At 41.0% G+C, this 22,102-nt stretch overlaps 1 long non-coding RNA gene across 1 annotated transcript in view; it reads right to left on the bottom strand.

Annotated features, from left to right (window-relative positions):
* Window positions 1-22,102, bottom strand: part of LOC113993672 — an 89,230-nt gene that overhangs the window by 53,949 nt on the left and 13,179 nt on the right. Inside the window, exon 2 of the long non-coding RNA XR_005566789.1 lies at window positions 19,887-20,011. This is a non-coding gene — a long non-coding RNA (uncharacterized LOC113993672). The remainder of the gene's footprint in view (window positions 1-19,886; window positions 20,012-22,102) is intronic.

Here is a 22,102-nt window from a genome sequence, read left to right as displayed (position 1 = left end):
CTCTCCGTGGAGGGCTCTTTACACAATTCCCTCTTCATACAGTCCAGTAAAGATAAAAACACCTAAAGTTTTTACTCAACTAACAGATCTTATGAAAACCTGCCCAAGGTTTTGAACAAACATAACATGGCTTGTCATTGCTATGGGTTAAGGCTTGACTACTAGGACTGTGAAGATGCCTCTTGGATCTTACTGTGTCTGGGAGCTCTGCTTTGTTGTCTGTGTTTCTGATATTCAAAACAGGGCTTGTGTTTAGGACATACTATTACACCCAGCTCTGCAGAAAATAAGTAAACAAAAACCCAATCATGCCCTGACAATGGTGACTCAGTTCATTCTCACAAACAACACAGGCTCCTGAAGTGGGAATAGCAGAGCAGCTTAAGCCAGGTTGGCAGGTGTCACTGCCAAAGTGACAAATCTCCTCGAACTGATCTTTAAAACAAGGTTGCATCACTTAGTTCAAGACATGAAACTGAACTTTAGCTCAGAAATGAGCAGGTTACCTGATTGCACTGAACCTCCTTTTCTTTGTATTGTACTGAAAAAAAAATCACTCTCTTATCAAAACAAATGGAGCCAAGTTACATATTGCTTGTACTACTCTGTCATTTGTCAGTGAGCACAGGCAGAAAGCAAAGCAGCAGGGTGATGTAGTGACTATAACTAATGTTGCTAAATATCACAACAGTTTTAGCAAGTCTGGCTTCTCTCCTCAGTAAACAAGAGACAGTCACCAAGCTTGGTGACAATAAAGAGAAGTCTGCTTCTCTGTGGAGGTGGGTGTATTTCACTGCCAGAATTATGGAAGATCCAGTATCAGTGAGATATTCTGATTTAAGCCAAAGGCAATTCTGTCCTGAAAGCTGATAAATTCCCAAGTATATACCCAGGCAAAATGTAAAGGACAGTTCTATTTCTTGCAAGGGATTACAGAGAAGAAATGGACATTTACATTTCAATCCCACAATAATATTCACTGCAAGTTTTTGCCCTCTTGAAAATAAACCTGACACTTTTTCTTTCCCCAGGGCTTCTGAAACCAGACCTAAGCAGGCTGTGATTTTTAAAGAGCATACTGAACCTCTAGAATCACTTTGTAAGAACCTGGACTACAAAATACTCTTCAGGAAAACCACAGAGCTACAAGAACTCAGATTAAAGTGTAAATGGGAAAAGATCCAGTAAAGGAAAGTTGCTACTAAGAGGCAAAAGGGCCAAAAGCACTGACCATCCATCAGGGAAAAATCCCTGTGGTAATATTACCTGCACTGTTGATTAGGTAGGGCGGTGTCAGTGCAGAAACAGAAACATCACTGCTAAGTACCTGCCTAAACAATTTAACATACTTAAAATATTCAAAATCCATTTGAATTAAGAATATTTTTTAACCTACAGAAGGCTTTGAGAAGAAATGAATAATCACAGTACACTTTGCCTGCAAAATGAATTTTTTGGCTCATACACCACATACCCCAAAACTCGGTATTTTCTCATCTGTCAATCTTCATTATAAAAATTCCCATTCAAGCTGAACAGCTGTCTTCCAAGACCTCATCTGCTCATGGAATTGATTCCCCAGTTGAAGCCAGGCCTCTGCTGGAGATGTCATCTGCACACCAAGCTGCACTGTCATATGCAAGGGATTACAACTTTAGGTAGGAGACTGGAAGAAGATATAGATGCAGTTAAGGAACAGAAAATTTCTTTCCATGTAAACACCCCAGGGAAATGGACAGTAAGCATAGAGAGACACACAACATATAAGCTAGTGTACGCAGAAGGATTCCAAAATAGATTTGTTCTTTCAAAACTACCACAGAAATGAGCAATCTTTAAATAAAGTGCTTGGTATAACATACCTCACTGCTGGCAAAATTTAAATTTGGGTTTTTAGGTTACAGGGAGAGAAAATACAAGAAAAATAAGAGATCATATGTGATTCAGATGGAGCTACTCTTGATGTCAGTTTAGATGAGGTTATTGAGAAATACATAAAGATATTGTAGTCTTGGGGAACTTGAGGTCCTATGCTGTCTTTCCAGTCACAAATTGTGCTAAGAAATTTTTACATTGGTTTGACTGATATTTGATATAATGATGTTCAAAGCAGTAAAAAACATTCTTAACCAAGTCTGCTTAAGTCAAGGCAGCGTTGTCAGAGGATATGCTGCAAGGCAGAAACAACCTCTGGGTTATTTCACCTAATGAGGACCATCCCACAGCAGTAACGAGCCTTAGAGGGTTGCAGCATTCTGATATGTCGAGAGAAACATCTTGCTGGCCTTGAAGCAGAAAAGCAGAAGCAGTGCCATGAACAAGCCTTAGTTTGGTGAAGGGGGGAGAGATGGGGGATTCCAAGAATTGGATTAGCTTTTACTGGAATCCTTTCATATCACCAGTATAGATGTATAAGCAGAAAAACAGAAATAGGGTAAACTCTGCCAAAAAGCATCCTGCTCTAGTAGCGATCTGGATAGTAAACTTGACACTCCTGCTTCATCATATGTTTTCCAATTCCAGTACCATTAACTAGTAATTGTTCTGCTCTACTTCCTGTTTTGAAAAATGCTGCTTTTTGCTCTGCCTTTGTAACAGCCTCTTAAGTCATTTAAGTTTTAATACTCTCACAATGAATGGCTATGAGAGGGAACCTTGCTGAACTGTATACATTTATTTCAGGACTTTGAAGATGCCATTATTTCTATTAGTTCATAATTACTGTAGCAATCACTGCCTTATAATGCCCCCATGAAAAAGTGAAGTATTAAAAGGAAAATTTTCAAAAGGATTCAAAGCGTCTATTGTGGTTGCTGGATACAGAAAGTTACCACATTTAAGTGGTTAAAGAAAGAGCAGAGAGCTCTTTTAAGAGTGTGACCATGAATGTCTTGTTCTCATGGATATCTGTGCCAGAACTGAGAACAGGCCATGCAGCCACACCAGTGAAAGTACCACCTTTAAAATTCAACTTCCAACTCCTGTAAGGTAGGGAACAGCAAGTTCGCAACATCCCAGCATTTTACCTCTGCAGGATACAGGTTCCTTATCCAGGTTCAAAAATGTCAAGTGAGGGCATGCATATTCAGGTGAGGGCAACACGTTAGCTTATAAAAAACCAAAATATGTGATATATATAGAGATGGGAAAAGGAGAAATGGAAGATGGAAAGAAAATGACACAGTAAAAGTAAGACTAAGCAAGGAAGGTATAATTTGATAAGACAGGGAGGCAAGAGAAAGAGTAAGTATCCTGATGAGGAAACCTTCTTTCTCAGTCACTTTAGTATTCAAATGCTCTCTATGCCATGTGTTTTGTACATTCTGGTGCTACAAAGCAGGGTCCCTGATCTATGGTACACTTTCCTACTGAGCTCCACTGTGAACATGAGGGTGTGCACTTTGCTACACTTGACAAAACAAGGCTTTTGATAGATCCAATGCAGCAAAAAATCAAAGAATCAGGCACAGCAACAGGAGGGCAGTGGCTGCATTATGCCCTCAGTACCCCTCTGTTGCTCAGCCAGTGTTTCAGAAACACAGCCAGAGCAGAAAACAGCATACCAAAGTACTCTTCACTGCCATCACACTCAGAAAGTTTATAACCACCTTGTGGCATTCATAACTGTGCTGCTTTGTAGCTGTTTTCTCCAAGCAATATTGGGCAATGAGCACAAGTCATCATGGCTCACCTCCAGTCAGGGAGTGACCATCAGTCCACCCAGAGAAAGCTCTATGCCTACCTCACATTTCCTGCTGACCTTGCCAGCAATTTAAGCCCCCACTCACAAGTTCAAGCAAGTCAAGCTGAACTTGCTGCCAAGGGGGTTGTTTCATCCATGTCAGTGGTGACATTTGATTGCTGGACTAACCACATGCCTGCTGCTCTGCTGCTCGCTCCCACTCTCGCTGCTTCTGACTAGACATTTTGCTGCATCCCAACCTGCAAGTTTTTAATAAAAAGGCAGAAGGTTCCAAAGCCCTCTTTGGTGTGCTCCCTGCAGAGCCCCTGGCTTGTCAGTGTGTTGGGTCTGTAACACAGAGAGGTTCACAGGCTTCAGAGGAAAGTAAAAGATCTTTCACAGCTGCCCTGCACTCAGCAGTGGGGTTGAAAATTGCAAAAGAGGACCCAGGAGAAGGACCTAAGGCTGAACAGCCTGGAATAAGGTGTGGATATTTATTTGAAATAATGCATAGACCAAAGGAAAGTACCCCAGGTATTGCTTCTAATCTCAAAGAAATTAACTGCAGTGCATGTGCAGAAACTCTCTGAACATCACCAAAGAGTGTGATAAACTCCTCAGCAGCTTCCAGAACAGGGTAATTACCTCAAAATTGGGAAATCCTGTCTTCAGCATGAAGGTCACTGACATTATGCCACCTTATTTTCTGCAGAGTGTTTTTAAGAGCCTTTAGTAAGACTAAAAAGCTGGGTCATACACTCTCACATCAGCGTGTTCACACTCACCGTGACAGGAAAAACTTGCTAAAAGCCTGCACAGTGAGAACCTCTCCACCAAAAAGACATTCTCCCAGAGGCTGGGGGTCCCACACCTGAGTTCTTGCAGCTGCCCTACCACCCTTCAGTCAGTCCACCCTTCCCTGAACTCCCAGTACTGCATTCAGCTGGCTACCCGTAGGTGTGCTGGGAGGCACAGATGTGAGCAGGAGTCCCCAAACCAAACCTAGTTAATGACCCTGTACCTCTAGAGTTTGTCATTCAGCAATCTTGGACACATTTCTCCAGCATTCTCACATATTGGGTGCCCATCTCCAGATTTTGGCAGCAGGGGGCTGCAGGGACCCCCATGACGGGTGGGTGGGGCTGTCCTGGCTGGACACAGTTCCAGCCTGTTCCCACCGTGGGGTATGGCCAAGCCCCTCAGAGGAGCTGGTGTAGCCTCTGTACAACCTGTTTAAGAGCAGGCAGTGAGGAACAGCCCTGCCACCTTTGGGGCAGAGGAGGAACAGGGGAGAAGGTGCTCCAGGTACTAAAGCAGGGATTCCGCTGCACTCCTGGGGATCCCACACTGGAGCAGGTGTACCCTGAGGGACTGCAGTCCATGGGGTTAGTTTCTCATCAACCAACTCTGTTTTAATTAGCAATAGATTAAATTAATTTCCCCAAGTCAGGCGTGTTCTGCCTGTGAGGGTGATTGTAAACAATCTCCCTGGCTTTGTCTCTTACATCTTATTGAGGAGGGCAGAGAGAGAGTGGGAGTGGGTGGCTGGCAGCCAGACATGTCAGCCCACCACCCCACGTTTAGTAATTCCATGGGAAATAGTTAATATATTCCTGAGAGCAAAATGTGGAGGTGTCATTATTCCCACCCAGAAATAAAATTCATTCTGAGCAGTTACTTCTAGAAAACCCAGTTCTGTCAATGGCGCTACAGCAAATGTGACCTCCCTGCCTCTGTGTGCTTCTTGATAAAAGTAAAATATCCAGATGAAAGAAAACAGAAAGAACTCCTTAAGCAGAGAATTCAACTAAAAATGGTGAGAAGATAAAGGTGCAAGGAAATTCCCTTTCTTTGGTATTAAGGCTCCTAAAATGAGGTCAATGTTCATTTTATTCTAATTGCTAAGAGTGTGGGATTTTTTCACCAATATCTTTAGTTGTTTCAAATATAATCTCAGTCCTGGTTTAAGGACAGAATACTGCCTCAGTAAGCAGTTTTACTCTCAGAGTGACTTGTAACTGCAAATGAATGTTCATTGTCCAAGTCAAAGTTAAGTGCTAGAGACAAGCCAGCAGAAAAAACCTTCTAAAGGAATAACACAACTGTGAAAAACATATTTTTGTTCAGAGGACAGACTGTCTCCATAAGAGTTCTCACACAGGCAAGACTCCATACCTCCCCACCTTCTTTGGGTCCCTGGGGATGAGAGGAGGCAATGAGGCCCCTGACCTTACAGTGCAGAAGAAGTGGAAGAGTAAGGACCAGGGACTGCAGAACAGCCCTAAAGGGAAGCTGAGGAAGAAGGTGATGGCAAAGGCTGTAGAGAGGAGCAACTCTTGTTGCAGTAAAACTGCTCCTCACTTCACCACCCCTTCTATCCCCTCCCCACACAGGCAGGAAGGCCCACACAAGCCAAAACAGACGACCATCACCTCATCCCCAGGCAGACTTGACAGGCATCTACAGGCTGATGAGTTAGACAGTGGCCTATTCTTCCAAGGCCCAGAGCTGGCTCTGGTGCTTGCCTCTTGGAAAGCAAGTACAGACACCTGAGTATTAGCAATTAAAATGATGCAATACATGACACGTATCCGTCAGAAATAACCCAGCAATTGAGTGCTGGCACCCGTACTGCAGATAAGGCAGTGCTGATAATACTTGAACTTGTGTCTCTCACTGAGCTGTTTGCCACAATGCTTATTTTGTTCTCTGCTCTTAAATCTGTATGCTCGCTTAGTCTCACTCCCTGATTGCAGGATAAGACTCCTATTTGCCAAATCCAGAAATGATGCAGCTTGTGGTTGGAGATGCATTTTGCTGGTTATTTTTTTCATTGGTCTTGGAAGTTATGCAATAACATTAAAAACTGAGCTATCACAAGGTAGACTAGAGGAACAGAAACAGCCTGGATAATCCCCTTCATAAGTTGTTTTAACAGCTTATGTCTGGCACAAAGAATAGTCACATATTTAAACACCACTCAAGGTTCCGACAGAAGGCAAGAAGTTGAGTGGAGCTCTTGCCGTATCTGCAGTGTGAGGTGCTGATGGAGACCAGAGGTCGAGCAAGTCCAGCACCTGGCGGAACAGGAGAGCCAGGGGCTCTGCAGGCAGAGCTGTGCTGTGTGACGTGGGGTAGGCAGCTCTTCCTCGCAATACCAGGTGTGTCTGCACAGCACAAGGCGGAGCCAAGCAGAGAAACATGATTCAATCTCTGCACAACTCATTCACAGCTATCTTAGATCTTAAAACCAACAGTCATGTTAACATGGTGCTCCTGCCCGGGCATGGCTAATCTGTCTTACTGAATATTGTGCAACAGAGCTGTTCCGCTCCGTTTTGTTCCACAGAAACAAGTCATATGGACAGATCTTCTTGTTCCCTTATTATGCCTTTTCTCTTTAGGTCTGAAGTACCTTCAGAGAAGTCCACTGGACTGTTTAAGTGTGCCAGGTCCCAGCCTCAGGATAGTCAGATGAAAGAGGCTACATTGAGGATGGATCAAGTTACATGACCGAGAAATTAAAAACAAACAAAAAAAAAGGTGAAAATTATGCAATTGTAAAAAAGCATGAAAAATCTCAGATCTGCACCTGAATGGACAATTGTGCCTCAGAGAACAGGTGGCAGTAGATGTTTCTATGTGCTATATAACAAGTGCCTGATTTCTGCTAGAGTAATCCCCATAAAAATAGATAGAAGTTCCCTCAGTTCATATTTACTGGTGTTCCCACTTCAAATAAAACACCCACGCCAGGTATTTTTGGAAACAAGTTTTCTGTATGTATTTGGTGTCCTACTAGTACTCCACACTTTGAAATCTTGCCAATACCTCCCAGTCAAACACAGCTACAGGTCTTGCCCAGAAAAATTTTCCTCATGCACATAAGGGTTACTCGTGCTCAGCAGTCACGTGGATTGGAATGACATATGTATGTGAGTTAAGGTTTGCAAGAAAGGCTCTTAAATGTGGTGACAGAGCAGTCACTATTTTCATACCTAATTAAATTTATTTGGAAAGGTATGTTTATAGTTAGGATTAGACTATTAATACAACAGATTGGCAATGGAAGCATATCCTTTTATTATCAAAGAGCTTTTGGATAGGATTTAATAACTGCAGAAATTCTTTACTTTCATATATCACATGCTGTCAGGGTGGTTTTTGCTTTTTCTTTGCCTAGGTCAACCAACTACATACCATGCCTCTAGCAAGAAGTAGCCATTGAACTGATCACTCCTTAAATTCCAATTCCTAGTCACACTTAATAACTGTCTATCCCCAAATCCCTGCGAGGGACAGGAGAGTATCACAGTGATACAGAGCTCGTATCAATTTCTATGACACTGACTTGGGTACTGCTGGCATTAGAAACACTCCACTTTCAGATGGTGAGCCTACAAGCCCAGAGTACAGTTCAGGGAATTTAAGAATTATTAAGGGAAAACTAGGGAACTGGGACTCTGCTTTTTATTCAAGCAGTTGTTTGTTTGTTTGTTTGTTTGTAGTTTTTTTTTATCTGACTTCCAACACAAGTATCTGGTATTTTTAAATATGCGGATAAGAAGAAATTGAGAAAGGAGCATTATTGCTAGAGGGACTCAATACTTACGCTTCAGGTGTTTCCTCAAATTCTGCAGCATAGATTTTGATTAATCTAGTCACATGCATGCACAACTTGGGTTTGGCTCTTTTAGCTCAGAAGTAAATCTAACACTACACAGCTTGCAAGCATCTTATCAAGACAGCTTATTGGGAAAACTGAGTGATCCTTCCATAGTCCTGAACAATGGACAATACACTTTGGTCAGGAGAAAGTGGTGGCTTTGAACTGAATTTTCTCCCTACTGGTTTATAAAGAAATCGTATGTCCATTATGAAAAAATATCTATCAATCGAAGTAGAAACTCCTGAATATCTTCTTCTAACATCGTAACAGTGACTTTACTACAAAAAGGAACAGTGAGTCAAGTGTGTCCAGGGAGCACTGGACTGTCTTCAAACAAGTTTGTTGGCAGCCTAAAGGCTCCTGAACATTATGATGTTAATACAGCTGTATTAGCTCGTTCACGTTAATAAACACATGTGTGGGAAGGTTCAACTCTCTGCATGGCAAAGTAGTTCTGCCTCTTTGGTTTCCAATGGGACATTGTTTTAGCTCAGTCCTTAAAGGAGATCAAAGTTGGTGAAAGCCTCTGAGTAGGCGTTGAGTGCCTGCTGCTGGGCTGTGCTTCCAGCTGCTCTCGCAGAGAAAAGGCATCTTGCAAAGAATTGACACCGTATTTCATCGATGTCATTCATAATCCTTTTTAACAGATTAAAATTATGGGCTGTCTGGTTCTCAAACAGCATCATCCAATTTGCATGGTCCAGGTCCTCTTCTGCAATGAATGATGGGCTCAGTAAGTGATATTTACCAGTCCGTCATGCCACTGCACTGCAGCTAATACGCACTGAACCTTCAGAAAGGCGGTGTGGAATTAATTCTCTGAAGCAATCAACATTCATTTGACTCTTTTCCTGTATTTCCTCTGCATCTACAACTCCAGTGATTTCACATCAGGAGAAATAGGCAAAGCCTTGAGCACTCTCAGCAAACATCAAAACATGAACTGCTAGAAATCTATAGGGAGACTGCCAAAGGCACCAAACGCCAGCCAGGAATTTAACTTTCACTGATGATCCATGATCCAGAAGTCAATGAGTATAAGATAACTTTGCTGGCATTTTTATTTTTGAAAATATCCCTCTATAGCCCCTTACATGTGTCTACAATTTTGCATTGTAAAACCAAATGTCATTCTAAAGTATACAGCCATATAGAAGCACACATACACACAAACTCACAACACAGATCAAATGCCTGTTTTGTCTTCCAGGAGTCTAAAGGGCCTTCAACTACTGAAATTAACCTTTGTCCTTCAGTGTGCTCAAGCATCTAGTTTTACAGCATTCCACAGCATCTAAGACAACACTACTATTGAGGTTCCTTAACATATTGAGGTTTTAGAAAGACCACTTGGGAATCCGCATCACAACCATTCCTCTCGACAACACAAGTGTATCAGAAACACTTGCAATACATAACTAAGAAACTATCACAACTCCTCTATGTTGACACCTGCCTGAAGGATCTGTGGACCCTATATTGCACTGAAAGTGTTCTTTATATAGATAAATGTGTCCAAGTTCTGCTTGTTTGTACTCACACAGGTAATATATGCACTGTACTCCCACACAGAGACTTTCTTGTGAAACCAAAACATTATGAACATAACTGCCATTTCACTGTCAGTGGAGCCAGTTGCTTCCCTGGGATATGCAATATGCCAAATCTAGTCCAAGGCATTGCCTGCAGTTGCCCTGAGCACCAGGCTTGTGCCCTGAGTACCTGCAGTACAGCCCCAATGCCACCTAAGCTCTGGAGGTTACAAGGTGGTTGCCATCCTGTCCGCAGGTAATTCCCCAAGCAGGTGGAAGGGGAGACAGTCAGTGAGCTCCCCTGTGCCATACATTTCCCACAAAAGGGAACTTTTTAAGCAATCTGTTAGAAATAATCAGTGCTTCATTTACATCATTTCAGAACAGCTGAGCCTGGGAGCGCCAGCTCCCCAGCTCCAAGACTCCTGGCTCAGCAATGTCACCAAGTGCTCCTGGGCTCCCCCTGCCCCATCAGCCCAAATGAACCGACAAGGAGGAGCTCAAAGCCCTGGGAACCATAAGAGAGCAAAAAGTCACAGAACTTAGGAATCACGGCTCCTACACTTCCAGTTGTGTGGCGCGGTGCCCAGAAGCCCTCAAAGCACCCATGGTATATGCCAGATCTTCAGGGATCTCCAGGGGCATCCAGCATGTCAAAGCTATCCTAGAGCCACAGACCTCACAGCTCGCCAGGAGCCATGAAATCAGCCGTGAAGCTTGTCAGAACCCATCCTGTGTCTTTGCAGAAAGTCACTAAAAATTATGTTTTTGCAAAGTATTATGGTATCAGTGAATCTGCCTTTTCTGATGGAAAACTGTTTTGTCATGAAGTTCCCAGCTAGCTCCAGTCTGTCCCTTAGGCAGGTTAAAAATCAGTGAAGCTGCTACACTAATATCCAAAGTTCTTGTATAGAATTATTTAGAGAATTAACTTAAACTTGTGCAAAAAAAAAAAAAAAAATCAAACTTCCATTGAAACATTCAGAAGACACAACTGCCTGTAAACAAGGTGCTAGACTGGACCTGCATTTCCTTATCCATGATCACATTTGTGTTTTATCTGCAGCCCCTCTGTGCTCCAATATTTTCCTTTTCTTTGTCCCAACTACAAGCTCTCTGAGGCAGGGCCCTTTTCCTGACAAGCAGCTTATGAAATCATGTAAGCAAGAAGTTCATAACAGTAGCAACCCTGGCATTTTCTGTTTCAGAGGAACGACTTCAGCAATATGTTTCCAGAGTGACTTTGTCCTTCAGTACCACACAGTCGCAAGAGCATAATACTGCCTATAAATTTAAGAGTGTTTTGCACAGAAAAGACTCTCTTCTAAGGTTCACACAGAAAATTCTCTTATGTAAGGTTCTGGGCTCTTTTAAAGTACACTTGGAACACAGTCAAGTGTATAAAACAAATTTCACCAATAAAATATTTCTCCCTAAAATAAGGTGTTGCTTATTAAACATGAAATGGATGATTTCTTGTTCTCACCACTGTATTGTCACTGACTAGATTTTGCATCTTTTCAAAAAATGACACAGACATTGAATCAACATCAGGTAGGAAAACTCCCCCTTAAAATGTTTGAGTAGGGAAGGACATTATCCTTTTGTTCCAATGAAAATCTTATAAAAGGTCTAAGCAATATTTTCTAAGCCCTGATTTTTCCATACAAAAAACACCTAATGCATTAAGCAATATCAGAGGGCATTACTGCAAAGCTTACCTCGCAAGCCCAAGCTACATAAACTAGCTGTAAAGCTTTTTATTTGTCTAAAGAGATAATTAAGCTGGATCAAGTATACTCAGGTGTTACAACTCAAAGGAGTTGAGCAATTACACCTTTGAGAAAATAAGAGCTGCACTAATCAGTATCACTTTTGTCTCAAGTGATCCAACATGCAGTACCTACTGCAGCAATAATTAATTTGGCCCATGTTTTTAGAATGCTTAGAATTTTTAGAATGCTTTACCTAAACTGCACACAACAAATATTTGCCATGAACTCAAGTCCATGTATAGAATTACTGATCTTTTTTTTTTTTATGCAGCTTATTCATGCACATTACCTGCAATTTGACTTCTGTTTCCAACTTTCTTCTGAATTGAACTGGAATAGCACCATTTGTTATACTAAAATATTCATAGTTCAAAAAGTTAGATTAGTTAGTATTTTATAGTCTCAGTCACCTCCTTCAATTACCTCGTGGTCAGGTAGACTAAGCTAGTAAAAGCAGACAGAGTTTGAAACATACTGCAGAGTCTGAGCTAAAATCCACTGAAAAGAGTTGCAGAAAATTCAGTAGACTCTCAGAATTTCAGGTGTGGACTCAGTAAGTGACCTAGCAGAGATAGTAATCATGGCATCATAGCTTGCTGTGCTTTTTAAATTTCACATGAGCAGTTGGATAGTTTCATGAGGTTTATTTTGATAAAAATCTTTTTCAATCCATTGGGACACAAAAGAGAACAGGGAATCTAACTGGCTCTGGCAGAACAGTATCCCAACAGGTTCAGATACTCCATGGCCTGAATTTAGCTGAAGTCTCCAGCAAGACCTGAATAGCCACATTCTTGACACCATCTGACAGAAACTTCTAGCTTGGCATACACCTGCAAGTGTTGTTCCTTGTTCTGCAGTTCAGAATAGGCTCTATATTATGTACTATTAAGAACTGACAGCACACTAGCCAGATGTTCATTAAGTTGCATGCACAGTGACTTTACCACAGGCAGCAAAAGCTGGTTCAGAGTTCATCCTGAATGACTGGCAATTGGCATCTGCAGAAAGCTGCCATCTTTATATTTTTGTTTTCCAAACTGATAATGAATTTTGTTTCTACTTTATATCTCAACCCCTGATTTGAATATATTTGAAAGGAGAGGAATACCCATATATTACACACAGTGCTATTACAGTACCTATATATTTAAGAACTAACTAGTTCCTGTTCTTATGGCCTTGGTATTGAAAGTCTCATGCCTTTAACCACGGTTAAACAGCTGACAAGCTGCCATCACTGCCTATTGTACAGCCCGACATTCCCACACTTGTAGTTTGTGTCTGCCTCTTGTCACATCCTCACTTGAGCTTGTACACCACCTGACACTGGGGGCTGTAGTCAACAACAAGGGCTCTTGGATACTGCTAGACTACAAAAAAAATTAAATGTACAATATCAGGTTGATGCACAAGCTTCTTTATGCAGAAAATGATTTGTAGCTTGTTGCTAATTTAATTTTAAACTGGTTGGTAAAATTTTTGTCAAATGCAAAATCTTCTTAGTAATCAGCTCAATGAAACACTGAGTTGGTTACACATTAGAAACTTCAGAATCCTATGTGGTATGAAACAAATACTTTTATGGCTACATATAAGTGGACCCTTCAAGCTTAGCCATAATAAGAAACCTTGCCTCATTCTGAGCTACATCAAAACAATACTTGTAAAGAACATAAGAATCATAGTCATTGTGTAAGTAAACACTTCACTGCTTCAAAATCATACTTTTCAAATACTTAAACTGACCAAGTATTCCAAGGAGTAAGACAAAACATGCAGCTACAATGTTATAGGAAAAATAAATAAAATTCTAATCATTGCAGATAAAGTCAAGAAAAAATGCTGTGGTACTGCTTAGTGAAAGGAAAAGATTATACTGTGTTAGAAGAATTAGACTTCTTAATGATTCTAAAATCTATACAGCAGCATAGGTCACTCAGAGCTTTCCACTGAATTTAGTGAATGAAAAATTTGATCCTGCATTTAATTTGATTTAAAGCTCTGGAACTAAAGCATTTTTGTGCGCAACTATTTCCAACCTTTCCTTTCGATCAGTTTTCAGCACTTGTTACAACACTACCTACTTCACAATTGCAATTTAGTCACTGACTTGTAAAAAGAAGATATTTAATTAAAAATGCCAATATTAAAAGAGTACGAGAATGGTCCATTGAAAGTTAGATTATATGGGTCATTGCTGCCATTACAGACACTTTCCTGTTGTTAAACAGGTTACATGGAGCAACTTCGTGCCTATACATGAAAAACCCTAATCAGCCACTTCTACTGATCAATGAAATAGGAGCAGATGTTTTGAAAGCAGCAGAAAATACAAAGGTACACATGGAAATTAAGTTATCTTAGTCCACTGAGATGTACTTCTGCAGTGTATGGGTTTGTTTTCTGAGAATTTGACAGCTGTCGTACTGGCCAATACACATTCAGTGCTGCAGTGTCCTGGACCTGTTTTCCTGAGTGAGAATTTGACAGCTGTACAATTACTTCTAGTGCAGAACAAGAAAACACACCTATTATTGCCTTCATCTTGCTTTATGAAATTCAGTTTCAGTACAATGCAACATAGTTGCTATTCTTCCACATCAGCTGCTTTCTGGAACTGAAATTTGGCAATGAAAACACAGAAGATAGGCCTTAGGTTAGCATATACTGATAGTCATCTGAAAGACTTGTTTTTTTCCATTCAGACAGAATGAGCTCAACATGAGCTGCTTTTCTAGAAGTGAGGCTGATGTGACGACAGTCCAGTGGATTTCTCAGTGATCTTAACATTCTAATCAATTTTCTGATTCCCAGCTCTTTAGTGGTAATGACCCTTCAGAGGCTATTTGACCAAGAAATGTCTCTTTCCTATTCCTCATGAGTTGCTCTGCACCAGTTCTTGGAACAACAGTCAAAACATCAAGTATCTCTCTCAATCTCCATCTCCTTCCATCCATTCTCCTCCGTTTTCTTAATTCTCAAAAAAAAAAAAAAAAAAAAAGGAAAGAGAAGTTCTGTGTATTATTTTATTATTAGTTTTCTGTCCTCTGCAGTGACTACTCTCTCCCTCCCTGCCATGTCGTTGGAGCCTTTCTCTCATTCCAACTCAAGAGGAGCTGCATGTTGCAACTGGTGAAACTCTGGTGTGGTTAAATGCTGTGCCAAAGACTCTGGAGAGAAGAATAGATGCTGAGACTGGCAGGAAGAGGGAAGCTGGATGATGTTCAAGAAGCTGACTACCGTTTTGTTCAGAACAGAGAATAATTGATTACAGAGCTATGTGGCTTTTCCCAGGTCCAAGCTGCTCCACACACATACAAAAAAAGAATTGGATATTTGCGCAGTATTTCTAATCCACAGGTCTCAGAACGAATGCCACTGCTCCTTCACTTAGGAGAAGTCCCAGGTCACAGAAAGGTTAGATTACTTTCCCACAGAGTAAGAAAAGGGCAGAGTCCTGGCTAAAATCTTATGGTTCCCACTGTTGCAGTGGCCCCACAAGGTCCCTTCAAGTCTCCTCTGCTCATGACAGCTCAGAACAAAAATCTCTGTAACATAACCACAGTAGCACAAAGCTCCAGCACAAGCTGAGTGTCTCAGCCATCACCCTGCATCTCAGAGGGACTGGCAGCCCTTTCTGACGGGCAGCCTGTAACTAAGCCCTGAAATGCATGAGCCAGCTCAGACACCGGCAGCACCAGGCAGCAGGGAAGAAGGCAAAGCCAGCCAAGCTCCTCACAGCACGACTCGGCACCTCGGCTGGGCTGCACCTCGTTAGTCTGAAATCTCCAGGGAACACACACCTGAGCACTGCACTGCTGAGGTGACCCTGCTACCCACATGACCATCAACAAATTTCAGGCCCATCCTTGTGGACACACTGCCTTTAATATGGAAGTTTCCTACATTTCCTTCGGGAAAAGATAAGAAACTGCAACAAACAAACAGATTTCCCAAGTCACCAGGGTGACTCTTCTCTAAAGGATTATTCAGGAACTGTGACCAATTTACTGCCTGTTTCTATCTGTCTTAAATTGTGCATGATTACTTTATTCCATTTTGCTGACATTTGTGTTTTGTTTAAGGGTCTCTTTGTGCAATCTTTTGTGTCTGCTTTAAATAAACACTCTTCCTGTGCTTGTTGCAGCATGCTCGGGTTCAGCAAGATGTCTATCACTAAATAACCAAATGAAAAGTTTAATCATCCAAAAGCTAGCTTTCAACCTGCAGTTAAGAAAACAGAAAAGCTAAGGGTGTTCCATATGCATTTTTCTATTTCTTCTAGAAATTTTGCTAGTCCAAGCAAGTTTGATGTTGTGTATTTAGTCCTGTAAGTATCAGTTTAGCACATGGAAACAGACAAAATTTATTCGTACTTTGCAGTCAGAATCAGTCCAATAAAAAAAAAATTATTCATTGTAGTCCTTAAAAAAAACAGTTGTTTTTTGTTACTAGATACTGAGAATGTATGAAAAAAAAAGATACACTAATGGCTTGTTGAGCACATCGACTGCAGAAAATTGGGTAAGCATATCTGAGTAAAACAAGATGTGGAAACAACAAAAAAAATACAAGTCATGCCAAGGTGTCGTTTTTACAAAGTGACTTTTTTAGGAAAAAAAAAAAAAACAACAAAACAGAGAGACAAGTTAATGTCCCAATATGGGACAATAAAGCTATGTTAAAAACACTTGCCATTAACAGCCATCTGGTCTCTCCAATTTGGGGGTAATTTTTATGTGCAGCTGACAGCTTTGCATCATCTTTCCTCATTCATGAAGGATTGTCTCTGCCTCCAGTGTACAAAGCTTCTGAGAAGCTGGATCTGTCCATTACGTTGTGGGTCTCAATTAGCTTGTGCTTCTAATAAACACGTAGCATTCTGCATTAGATTTCCAAACAGAAATCAAACCTAAAAGTTGAAAAAAACCCACATATATGCTAATAATATTCCAGTTCTCTCTAATAACATTCTGCTTGTGTCACCATTGCTTGCAAAAATCAAGAGACAAAGTGTGCTCACTGCCCTTGACATACTGTGATGGTAAGAAAAATCAAGACTGTTTTCTCACTGTTCTCTGAGTACAAGGGTAAATCTCTGCGTAAGCCTATCTTTCTTGATCAGAATGTCTCTGGTGTCCTTCCATCTTTTCCTCCGGTTTGAACTTGTCTCTTCAGAATATTTAGTAAATACAATTCATGTTCACACCTAAAGGAAAGCTACCTTCTTTTGTTTTGTTATGTGTTAGAAGTCTTAAAATACACATGCACAACAAATGGCAGGGTCACACTTCCCTCATTTGCAATCCTTGCAAAGAACACTTATGCAAGAAAAGTACAGAGAAAACTAAAATTCTATTAACATTCAAATCATACTCTACCATTTCCATTCCTCAGATCTGATATAATTTAAATATACATTAGGAATGAGACCAGAAAAAAAGAAACTGGAGCAGCTAAAGTGCTTTGTCTGTTGCCTTGTAGTGCTTCCTTTGATACACAAGAGATGGTGGTCTGATTCTTCCACCAAACCCAAATCAACCCCATAACTGCATCCCACCGACCAAACACCCTGTAAACACTGGGCACATGTACAGAGTATCTAACCCTAGACTACACAAATCAGTCAAAACCTCTGAACAGTCACAAGTTGTTGATGGGGCACACTCATCTTAATCCTATTTCATGTTTCAAACATCCCAAAGTTAAGGGGTTTCCAGTCACTTGAACAAAAAAAAAAAAAAAAAAAAAAAAAAAAAAAAAGGAGGATAATTTTCACAGGTATCATTCAGGGTCAAGTCACAAACATCTTCAGCTGAACTGAATTTTCTTCAGATTGCAGCAACCTACAGAAGGTATCCACATTATCATGCTGGTTTTGTTTCATGCCCTCAACTTCATTACACTTGGGTCAGATCCAAACCCAGAAGTATAACAATGGAAAGACATGCAATTTTGACTTGGATTTGTTCCAGGTCAGCACCAGGATCTAGTATTTTTCTTCTGTGTCATACCTGAACCTTGGTGCAGATGACCTAAGAGGAGGTTTTGGGAGATAATTCCCCATGCAAACTGGGAGCCTGGTGTTCAACAACAGTGAAGCAGACAGAGCATTACTGCCTGTCACATCACTGAAGATATATAGCTTAACTACAGCACACACCTTGGACCTGAACCTTTCTTCAGGTTGCTTTTTGTTTCGCTGTAAAACAGCCATTCCTGTGGTACAATCCGTCACACATCTCACCTCTGAACTGCACTGCAAAAGTATTGCAAATGCTGAGTCGTGACAACACCACTCCATAAGGTCCCTTCTGTGAATATTTTACCCTCCTGCCTCTACATTCTGCTTATAAGAATCAGCCTTACCAATATTCAATCATTTCAGGTAAGCCTTTATTCCCTTACCCCTTTGCTAAGGGTTCAGCAGCAGCTGGTTTCATAGGCTGAGATTATCATCAGATAATCACATTCTGCCTCTCAGCATGACATTCTGCAGCTCCCAAGTGCTCCTAAACCACATCCATCATTTACTATCCATGCTGGATTTCCATAGCCCCTGCACTGTACATGATCACAAGATCCGCAGCCCCCCTGCAGTCGCTCTGATGTGTTTTTCTTATGTGGCTGAGTCACATGTGAATTCCAGCTAATGGGAATGAACACCATTACAGTAACTGCTCCGTGCTCTCACTGCCATTTTTTGTTTAAGAATTACAGGTGTTTCCAGCCCTGGTGCTTTTCCCCACCTGATCACCAGTATGACACTGGCCTCTGTTGGGCTGATCCCACAGTCAGTGCTCACCTCCTCACTCATGGGCTGAATGCCAGTTGTCTGCATCTCATCTCTGTAGTCTTGTGCTTGGGGTATCTGCCACAGCTCCTAAACCTGTCCTGTATTTCCTAAATGTTATAGCTCACTTCCTATAGATTTTTTTTTTCCTTTGAAGCATTTTGATCCAGAACAAAAGGAAATTTGTGCTTCGCATGTCTATAGGCACAGAATAAATAAAAATCATGCATGTGTTTCACATTATACTGCTATGAACACTTATTTAGTCATCCATTCTAGCAATCCATATACCTTACTTCCTAAGGTCTCTTATTAACTATCCACTAGCACTGAACAACTCACTACTTTTCACTGATGAAAATTATGTATTGTGTTTTAGTGTATCATTCAGTTCCTGTCTCCCACTCAAATCAGAAACATCAGAAACTATTTTTTACCAGATTTGCAGCACATGGAAAATTTCGAATGTCTTTGCAAAGCCCGAGATGAGGAGTACAGCTGGTACAGGCAAACCATTTAGAATTTGAAAAAAGCTTATCAGCTAGGCTATGATTCTGCAGACTAAAACAGATCTAAAGTCCATTGAACCCAGACAGAGTACCCTCTGCAGTTTCAGATAACGAATCCTATTTGTCCCTTTTCTAGATAAAATTATAGGTCTATGAATGGCTGAATTGGGTTAAAAAACTAACCTCAACCCACATCTTCCCCAGAATTAATCTCAGAGTTTACATGTCTATTTTTCCTGAGATTTTCTTACTGTTCTCATCAGCTTCTTCCTGTGGGGCCTGCAAACACACTCCAGGAAAGAAGCTTGCCAGGATATAAGAGAAATCTCACGAGAAATTCTGTTGTTGGTTCATTTCCAGGAAAATTCTGCAGACTCAAGACATACAAGTAAATTTCTTCAAACTGGGGAGACAATACCTGTGGTATCTCCAACAGCAACAGTGATCACTTCCTGTAAGTTGCTCTTAATAGTCTCATTTCTCAGATCCTGCTTGGACGTGAAAACATCATTTCCAGGCCAAGTAGCACAGTCATATGCAAGACTTAATCTAAAATACTGAATTTGTTTGAGTTTTACAGAGGGCTGCAGATATCTTGCTTGGAATTTAAAGAAAATTAGAGGATGAAAAGCCTTTACTCTTCCTCCTTCCCTATTTTCTTGGGCTTGACCCAGGTGTTTGTGGGTGTAACAGGAATGGGTTGTTCTGCTTGGGCCCAAGTCTGTGGTTCCATAAACATTTCTTTAGCAACACGATTAACCTAATTAGCTGCTGTGCTAGGAGTAAGGCAGATCTCCTGAGAATGTGTATGGGATAAACAAGGGTCTCAGAAGAACCACCACACTGAACAGGGAGCAATTCAGCATACTCAATGAGAAACTGCAGTACTAGCAAAGAGGAAAATGGAGAGGACAGGGGGGTACCTGAAATCCAGGAGAGATTTCCTCAGGACAGAAACCAAAGTAAGATATCTCTGTCTGATTGTGGTCCACAACTCAGAATGCTCTTGCAACACCAGAATGTCGTCTTTCATCTTGACAAGACCTACCTAAAAAGAAAAAAATACCACCAACATTGAGATGGGTCATTACAGAAAATCTCCAAGTAGTAACCACAACTCAAGTTTCCCTAATCCTAATACCAAGACACAATCTGTCCTCACATGCTCTGTTACTTTGCCTAACAAATTATACCATACACAGACACCTTTTTCTGGACTTAGCTGCCTCATGGGAGAGGTTACTGGTTGCAGCTGCAGTATCACCACCTTGGTTCAGCTTACATTGCAGGTGATAGCCAAGACCAATTAGAAAACAGTCCCACAACCAGCTCTCTTAGCTTGATCAAGAGCTCTGCTGTGTTCCCTAGCACACAGGCGGTGTGCTCAGCAGAGAGCCCAGCACTCCCACTGCACACTGTGTGTGCTACAAACATCAGCCAAAGTAGGTTCCTCAGGGAAGACAGATGGAGGAATTCCACCATCTCCTCCTGATCATGTTTGGAAAAGTCCTGGTCAATGGACTGCTCTGATTTGAAGCTTTCTAGATAGTTACAGTGCATTTCAAATACTCTTTTTTAATTATTATTATTCAAGGATTTTCATTTCTGAGACAGGTACTAATCTTTCAGAACACACTCCTTGGACACACACTCCCCCTCCCTTCAGTACAACATTAGGCAAACAAACTCAATTTTTTCTATCTATTTACCTTTTTCCTTACCTTTAGTGACTTTTACCCAGTTTCTAGCCCTAAGAGTAATCCATTTTACTTTCAGTGGTTGTAAGAAAGCATACCCATAGTAGAATTAGCTCCCAGTAAGATTAACATCTGACCTAATGCCAACTGAAGACACGAGATCCTCCTGTTTCAGTGGAGTGGGGAACCAAGCAGAGAGCAAAGCACTCTGCACCTATTTTTTGACTAAATCCTAGCAGTTTGAAATGCACATAGTTCACTTCAGAGATTAATTTTATACTGAATTATAGAAAGATAAATTGTTGACACAATCAAAGAAAGGCAACATATCCAGATCAACCAAATCACACAAAAGTTCTGATTTATGAACTATAAACTAATGTAGCCAAAGAGTTTCCTGATTAAAGAAAAAAATGCCACCCTTTTACAGTCTCTTTTAACTTCTTCAAAATGACTTTTTGTTGGTTTATAGTGAGGTAACTGTTGAGTTCATCAGGTCACAGAACCACACGAAGTTGCCGATCTAACCCTAAGTTCTGCAGCCCACAGTCACAAAGATGTCATTTCTGCAACTGAAAGCAGCTTGTGTGCAATTCCCAGGGAGGAATCCATCACAGCTTCGCAGGACCCCCGCTCTCGGGTGTCTGTTTGTAACCTGCATCTTTGCAGTGTAGCAACCACATTTCAACAATAAAACTTGTAGAGGTAATTTGATTTTAGTCTGCCAGCCAGCACTTCATTGCTAATACTTACGATGCCGTACCTATTTGTCTGAGAACATTAGCACTGAGATAATTAACTCTTCTGCTGGGTGTCTGGTTTATGCTCTTCACTGAAAACACACTGCTCCCAAAGAGACATGCCCTGCATATAAGCAAATCTAATCCCTAAATCTCTTACGTGGTCAGTAAATTAAAATCTAGGTTTGTAGCAGTTAAATGAATTCCCTTTTCCTGCTTTTTTTTCTCCCTTTTTTTGGCACTTTCTAGCAGAACAGTTCACATACAATCACTCAATGGCTGGAAAGTGGGCTTGGCAGAGGGAGCTGAGGCTCAGCATGGCTCCAGTCAAGACAAATGGCTGAATTATTGTGACGTTAGTAAACAGGTAATTAGTTTTGCATGTCATTGTTCACCACCTCAAGCTCATTACCAAAGTCTTACAACACTCTCTTTAAAAATTCAGATCTGTTTGACCTGCTACCAGCTATAGTGCATTTCAAGCACTCATGGATAAAGTGCAATCTTGTCAAACTGAAGACACCTGCTCCCAGCAGGAACACTACTTATGAACTGCCAAGTCTTTTGTTACAGTACCTTGAGAAGCAATGATCTTTCCATCTGGAATAACCAGCACCAACTTGGCTGCGACCACTCTAAAGCAATCTTTGAATATTTATTACCATGTGAAGTACATACAGCTATAAAAGCAGGATGTACACA

The sequence above is a fragment of the Pipra filicauda genome, unplaced genomic scaffold (genome assembly GCF_003945595.2).
Source record: "Pipra filicauda isolate LSUMZ 115617 unplaced genomic scaffold, ASM394559v2 scaffold7_size6619720_pilon, whole genome shotgun sequence".
Taxonomy (NCBI): domain Eukaryota; kingdom Metazoa; phylum Chordata; class Aves; order Passeriformes; family Pipridae; genus Pipra; species Pipra filicauda.
This window is presented reverse-complemented; position numbering and strand designations above follow the sequence as displayed.